At 53.6% G+C, this 7,430-nt stretch overlaps 1 pseudogene; it reads left to right on the top strand.

The window, feature by feature from the left end:
* Nucleotides 1-221: 221 nt before the first annotated feature.
* Nucleotides 222-2,047, top strand: LOC136550834 (probable fucosyltransferase 8; annotated as a pseudogene).
* Nucleotides 2,048-7,430: the final 5,383 nt, after the last annotated feature.

Here is a 7,430-nt window from a genome sequence, read left to right as displayed (position 1 = left end):
ACTTAATTATCTAATCACTTGGCTTTAAGTGTTGTTTGTAGAAATTTTTATAGGTTATTCACCAACTCTAGCTATTAGGACCTTTCAGGTGGTATCGGAAACGTGGTCCGTTCAATCTCCCACGTTCGCTGCAATCACCGACGTGACGAGAACTCCAGCTCCAATAAATACAGTGGTACGGTCGTCGGCAAGCACGCACGGTACAGAGCTGATCGACGGAGATGACGACGAGTGGCGGCGCTGCACGCTTGGTACCAAAGCCGGTGGACGATCTGGAGGTGGCGCCAGCGGTGGAGGCGGAGCCGTGGCCATGGCCGGTGAGGGAGAAGAAGGTGTGTCACCAGGCTTTCCTCGCCGGCAGCCTGATGACGCTGCTGCTCCTCGCGTTCTTCGTCCTCGGCCGGGAGAGCGCGTCGTCAGCGATCGACCTCGCCAAGCTCACAGCCATGAACAATGGAACAGCAGGTACATATGGTCAGCTCGTGCATGTCCATGTCATTCCCGGGCTTTTGCAAGCTACAGCACTGTAGCATATCTGCAAAACTAACCTCAGTCGCCACCTGCCTCCAGGGCTTACGACGAACGCTCCTCATAGACGCGACGAGCTTCTCGGCGGGCTTCTCCCGGCGGGCATGGACCAGTGGGCATGCCGGAGCCGGTACGAGTCGTGGCAATACTACAAGCACTTCCCGTACGCGGCGTCGCCGTACCTCCAGGGCAAGCTGCGCGCCTACGAGGCTCGGCACCGGCGGTGCGCCCCCGGCACGCCGCTCTACGCCAAGTCCGTGGAGCAGCTCCGGTCCGGCCGCAGCGCTGAGGGCATGGAGTGCACCTACGTCGTGTGGCTCCCCTTCGACGGCCTCGGTAACCGCATTCTATCCATGCTGAGCGGCTTCCTCTACGCCCTGCTCACCGATCGCGTCCTCCTGGCCGCCTTGCCCCCGGACTCGGCCCGACCTCTTCTGCGAGCCGTTCCCGGGCGCGACGTGGCGGCTCCCCGTGGAGGACTTCCCCGTCGCCAACCTGTTCGGGGTCGGGCAGGACATGGAGCAGTCGTACACGAGGCTGGTTGGTGGCAAGGTGGTCGGCACAGCCACGAACGCGACGGCGGCCGTGACTTCCGTCGTACGTGTACCTGAGCCTAGGGTATCGACTCAGGGATAGGATCTTCTTCTGCGGCGAGCACCAGCGCGTGCTCCGCAAGGTCAACTGGCTGCTGCTGTACAGCGACCTCTACTTCGCGCCGTCGCTGTATGAGGTAGCCGAGTTCCAGGACGAGCTTGGGCGACTGTTCCCCGAGAAGGAGAGCGTGCACCACCTCCTGTCCCGGTACCTGCTCCACCCGGCCAACCCCGTGTGGAGCTTGGTCATCAGGTATTACCGCTCGTACCTGGCTCCGGCGACACGGAGGATCGGCGTGCAGATCAGGATGTACGGCCACTCCTCAATCCCGGCCGATGACATGTACAACCAGATCCTCAATTGCTCCAGGCAGGAGCACATACTACCGGAAACCACCAACGACGATGACAAGGCTGTGACGCCGACCGCGGTGACTGGCGGCGATGGCAATGGCTCCAACAACTCCGCGGCCATCTTCATCGCGTCGCTGTACTCCGACTACTACAAGAGGCTGAGGTCGAGGTACTCCACGCCGCACGTGGCGAAGGGTGGCGGCGCGACGAGGGTAAGCGTGTTCCAGCGGACACACGAGGAGCGGCAGGCGACTGAGAACCTGGCGCACAACCAGAAGGCGCTCGTGGAGATATACTTGCTCAGCTTCTCCGAGGAGCTGGTCACATCCGGCCTGTCCACGTTTGGGTACGTCAGCAGCGGCCTCGCAGGCATCCGGCCAGCGATCCTGCTCACCGCGTTCAACCACAAGGTTCCTGAGACGCCGTGCCGGAGGGCAGTGTCCATGGAGCCCTGCAACCTCACGCCGCCCCGGGGCCTCAAGTGCCGGGACAAGGGCGCTAACGAGGAGGACATGGCACGCCATATCAAGGTCTGCGAGGATTTCAAGGATGGGGTCAAGTTTTTTGACTAGGCGGCGTGGCGTTGTTACTTTTCCATGTGCATTTTCCTTCTGCAAGGACCGTGACGTCTAAGAGGATATGAATTAAGCAACTTAAAAATCTAATTCTAATTATACCTCTAATTCTCATCTTAGCAAAACCTATGCAAATAAATAAACTATCTAAATATGTAAATTTGGTTTTACTAGTGTGTTGCTATCTCTACTGTAAAAGAGTTATGAAATCTAGGTTCCAATTCTATCAACTAGCTTATCAACTATGCTAAGAAAGGTAAAGCACAAAACAAAGATTGCAATATAAATGCGATAGCTAAAGATGAGGTAAAGACGCAATCAACCGTCGATGACTCCAGTAATTTTACCGAGGTATCGAGAAACGAGCAAGCTTCCCCTAGTGCTCATTGGAGCCTCTCGCAAAGAAGCCTCCGTAAGGGCCAAGCTCCAGGGTCGGGTAACTACGTGGATAGCCTTGGGCCTTTTTCACACGCAAGTGGGTCTCCAATGTGCCTTCTGGCAAGCCTCTCCTGGAATGCTCCCTGCCATCCTTACTATCAAGCTTTTGGCCAAAACACTGCAGGCCTTGTTCCCTTCGTACATGGTGGCTCTAGGGCTTTCGACGACGAAAGCTCCTCATGGCCGCGATGAGCTCCTCAACAGGCTTCTCTCGGCGGGCATGGACCGGCGGTTGTGCCTAAGCCGGTACGAGTCATGGCGGGTAACATAAGCACTTCCCGTATGTAGCGTCGTCGTACCTCAAAGACAAACTGCGCGCCTACAAGGCCCGGGACAGGCGGTGCGCCCCCAGCACGCCGCTCTATGCTAGGTCCATGGAAAAGCTCTGGTCCGACCGCAACGCCTACATCATGGAGTGCACCTATGTTGTGTGGCTCCCTTTGATAGACTTGGCAATCCACATGCAGTCCATGGTGAGCGCCTTCTTCTACGCGCTGCTCACGGGCCACGTCTTACCTCGTCGCCATGCTCCCAAACTCGATCGACCTCTACTACAAGCTGTTCTCAGGCACGATGTGGTGCCTCCTGATGGAAGACGACTTCCGCATCGCTAACCTGGTCCCATAGGATAGAGCATCGAGCGGTCACACACGAGTCTGCTCAAGGCTAAGGTGGTCTTCCTAGCCACAAACGCGACGGTGGGCGTGCCACCATACGTGTACCAAAGCTTAGGGTTTTAGCTCAAGGACCCACTCTTCTTCTGCGGTGGAGCGCCAGCTCGTGCTCGGCAATGTCAACTAATTGCTGCTGTATAGCGACCTCTACTTCACGCCATCGCTGTACCCGATGGCTGATTGTTACATCTGTGGTGGCACACAGACAAAATCCACAAGCGCACTGGTATCGAAGTAGTTTTCACCTAGAGTATTATCGAGTATTGTATCCATAGGGATGTCGACGCCGAAAATCCGACGCCGGGAACACAGTGATCAACACCGGTGAGAGGCCCAGCGCGGAGCAAATCCCGAGCTTCTCTCCGGGCCTTGGAAGGGCACCACTAGACCAGACGATCATGACCTCGAGGGGCGTGCCAGTCAATTGGACATGCAATTGACAAGGGAGCAAGATTGATCTGTAATTTAAGGTGAACATGCTGGTCGTTTGTCCAAACAGTTTCAAATGTGCGGCCAAGTGACCAGCGAGACAGGGCTATCGACTAGAGGAGTCGATATCCAGCATGCTTCATGATGTATGATAAGTAAAATGAGCATATCGACAATCATTAGTTAGTCAATTATATAGATCTAACCTGTCGATCATCATGAAAGCATGCAAAAGATGTAAAAAGAAAGGTGTGAAAGTATATGATTTGATTGAGAAACAAACTAGCTTTTAACCAAGACAAGAACAAGTAAAGAGCATGTAAACAACAAAAATATATTCTCAAAAGAAGGCTATCGGCTAAATAGCTAATTCCAGTGAAAGAATGGTCATAGCATGCAACCACTCAACTATTAAATGTGTATAAACCATACGCCTATCCGATCCAATCTACTATCTTTATCAGTGGGGGTCAGACTTAACCGATAAAGCCATAATAAGGATAACAGATTAAACCTTCAAAGCATATGGATCTATAAACGCTTAACGATGATCACGGGAACATGCTACGATCGAGAGAGCTTAGGCGATCGGCTAAATAGCCGATACAGACATAGCATGCAACCGAAGACTATGCTTGGCCATAAGCAAGGCTTACCACCTGACGATTTTCAATCTATGATGCTAGCAGTGGGGGTTAGACCTAACCGATACCGCCATAAAAGCACTTCTAGACCGGATTTCGTCAACTAGCAAGCCTCACCTAGGGCTAAACTTGCCTTTGACCACACGCTATCTTCAATCAAGATTGGAACAGAACGGCTAGACTAGCAAGAACCATCGTCAAAGCGGGATTGAAACATTATAGTGTGACGAGATGATGATTCCAAAGAATATAAAGCTAATCTATCTCAATCTTAACCGGGCAGGGGATTCGTATTAAAATTCATACGAGATCAGATTTAACCGAGGGCAGCCGTGCGGATTTTGATAAGAATTGAGGATAACTATCAGCAATTGCAAGAGATCATACTTAATAGAAGGTAGCCCTTACAAAACAACTGATGACACCTAACTTAAATAAGCTTGCAAGAGGTTAGACCTAACCGATGTAGCCTACAAACAAGGTATGTCGGGTTCATAAACTCGGGGGTCCCTCATGGACCTGCTTTCCTAGCAAAAGGTTGGCCCAGCAGACAACGTTGCGAATGACGCGCAACTCCTGGGCTAGCCCAAAAACCTAACGACAGGCCAGAAGGGCGATCCAGTCTCCGACCGGAAGGCCTGGCCAAGAAGGAATGACGCTCGCTTCTGACTCCAGCCCGCCTCTCCGACTAGAAGGCCTGGTCAAGGAAAGGACAACGCTCGCTTCCGACTCTATCCAGCCTCACCGACGGGAAGGCCTGGCCCAGGAGGAACAGTGCCGCTTCTGACTTTGGCCTGCCTCTCTGACCAGAAGGCCTTGCCTAGAAGGAACAGGCACCGCTTCTAACTCTGGCCTACCTCTCCGACCGGAAGGCCTGGCCTAGGAGGAACAGCGCCACTTGCGACTCTAACCCACGTCTCCAACCGGAAGGCCTGGCCAAATGGTGCCTCTGACTCCGACCCATGTCTCCGACTGGGGATACACCGAACCTCTGCTTATAGCTCTTCTCCAACTAGTGTAGTCGGAGCGGACTAGGACCAACCAACCGGGGATGCCCGCTTGGTGAGGACCTAGGAAATGGGCGCAATAGGTAAGGCAGAGCACTCAAGTCAACTGTAATACCAAGGACCGTACCCTGTGCACTTGCAGGACAGTATCGACAGAACATGTCAGAAGGGTGCCCTACAACCTTCTAGGTATGTCAGAACCCAAACAGTGTTGTGGGCGTCGATGTTTTCCCTACAGTGTTGTGGACGCCATCAATTCCCATACTTGGCGAACACGGTAAATCCCCCACATGCCTCTGGGCATCGACAGTGTTGTGGGCGTCGTCATACATGGTGAATACAGAGAAACATCCCACATGCGTTTGACATCAACAGTGTTGTGGGTGCCTACAATCATCTAGTACCCGACGGCGTGGGGCAACAAGACTTAGTAGCATACGTACATTCTTTCTCTCTCTCTCTCACTTGCAAGGTTGTCCCCTTCATCTATAAAAAGGGATAAGCTCTCTCCCAATAAGGACGATACAGACGATTCGAACAACCAATGATCGATTCACTCTCTGCTAGCTTTAGACACTCTAAAGCTACACAGAGCACATGCACAAATACTTAGCACACATAGGAGCTCACATCACTCTTGTCCCTTTAGTCTGAAGTCCGACCGGTCCTCTTGCACCCCCATCTTTCTCCTTCTTGTTTGTAACCCATAGCAAACTTCAAGCACCTAGACTCAGGAATAAAGTCATCGACCGACTCAGACTAGACGTAGGACACGTTGCCTGAACCAGTATAACCCTGTGTCATTGACTGCTAGGACACATTCGATCATAACGTGTGGCAAAACTACAAATATTTACTTGTTGGTCACTTTTCGCACCGATAGTTGGCGCCGTCCGTGGGGAAGACGATGTATGTTCACGCTTTGGTCATCGGATGGCCCACTTTTCCGCCATCTTCGCCATGGCAGCTCAAGCGATATGACTCGCTTCGCCTCATTGGAGTTTCCCACACTCCCACATGTTGGGATGTAGGTTCCACCCATCTTTGAGCCATCCCAGACCTTCCTCTTCGAAAGCCTGGACTTTGTCGCCAACCAGCTCGGCATGCTGTGCCTTGCGAGAAGGCACTTGTTCCAACACCCGTTGGAGGGACGCCCTCTGTCGGCTCTAGGACATCCGACGACTTCAACGATGAGGTGCCTGAGCTTTGCTCCGAGCCCACGCTAGGCTCAAACCTTGTTATGAGTAATGTACATACTATTATTTACTCGCTATTTACTATCTTTCGTTGATTTTCTGAAGGGACCCCGTTGTCCCTGTCACGACCGCCATGCAACTGGTTCCCCTATGGGCTCATGTCCCCATGGACATGTATGCACAGGGGGCTCTAAAGGATGCTGGTGCCGCCCCCTCTCACATTTGAATTTGTGGGGATGGTGAGCTATGCTCCCACCTCTTTTCATGAGCTCCTGGATGACGATGTTGAGAGAGACGGCTCCAGCATCGGCAACATCATGGCACCTAGCCACCTCTATCCTAGGAGTGCGCTATGGCGGATGCTCCAAGACGACCGTCGGTGGTGGCAAAGTCTCTATAGACCCACACCCCTCCAGACCCTCGTGTGGAGGCCCTCGCATGTGCATAGGAGCACGGCGAGCAGCTACGACAAAGGCGGTAGAACCAGCAGCCACCAGCGCTGGCACGCTCGGCACACCACATTGCGCCCATGCACATAACCTAGTGAGTGACGCCTGGGGGCGCTCCTGTCAGTTCTAGTGCGACATCATGGATGGGGGGATCGATTCCCCACAGTTCGCTTGGGCAGGCCAGAACATCACCGTTGCGGCAATACTTTTGCGTGGCGTTCCTGATCCTATCGACCCCTAGGAGCGGGCAGTCCACCGGAATCTCTGGGCGCTAGTGGAAACCACCACCGTTCAATAGGCGGAGAGCTCCATGTCGTGACACTGACTCATGGCATCTCTCCCCACTAGAGGAGTGGGGATGCACCAGACGAATCGCTCCATCCGCTCACCTCTACAGCCACCGAGCACGGCACAAGAGGACGCAGCTACACCTTGGCCTGACCCGGCGCCTGCTCACACCGAGCCCCTATGTGTGAATGCCTTGGGCTGAACTGAGACGCTCACAGCGTCATCATCAACCAGCGTCAGGCCTGGCATGATGAT

This window comes from Miscanthus floridulus, chromosome 4 (assembly GCF_019320115.1).
Source record: "Miscanthus floridulus cultivar M001 chromosome 4, ASM1932011v1, whole genome shotgun sequence".
Taxonomy (NCBI): Eukaryota; Viridiplantae; Streptophyta; class Magnoliopsida; order Poales; family Poaceae; genus Miscanthus; species Miscanthus floridulus.
Note: the sequence above shows the minus strand (reverse complement) of the source record. Positions and strands in the feature narration are given on the sequence as shown.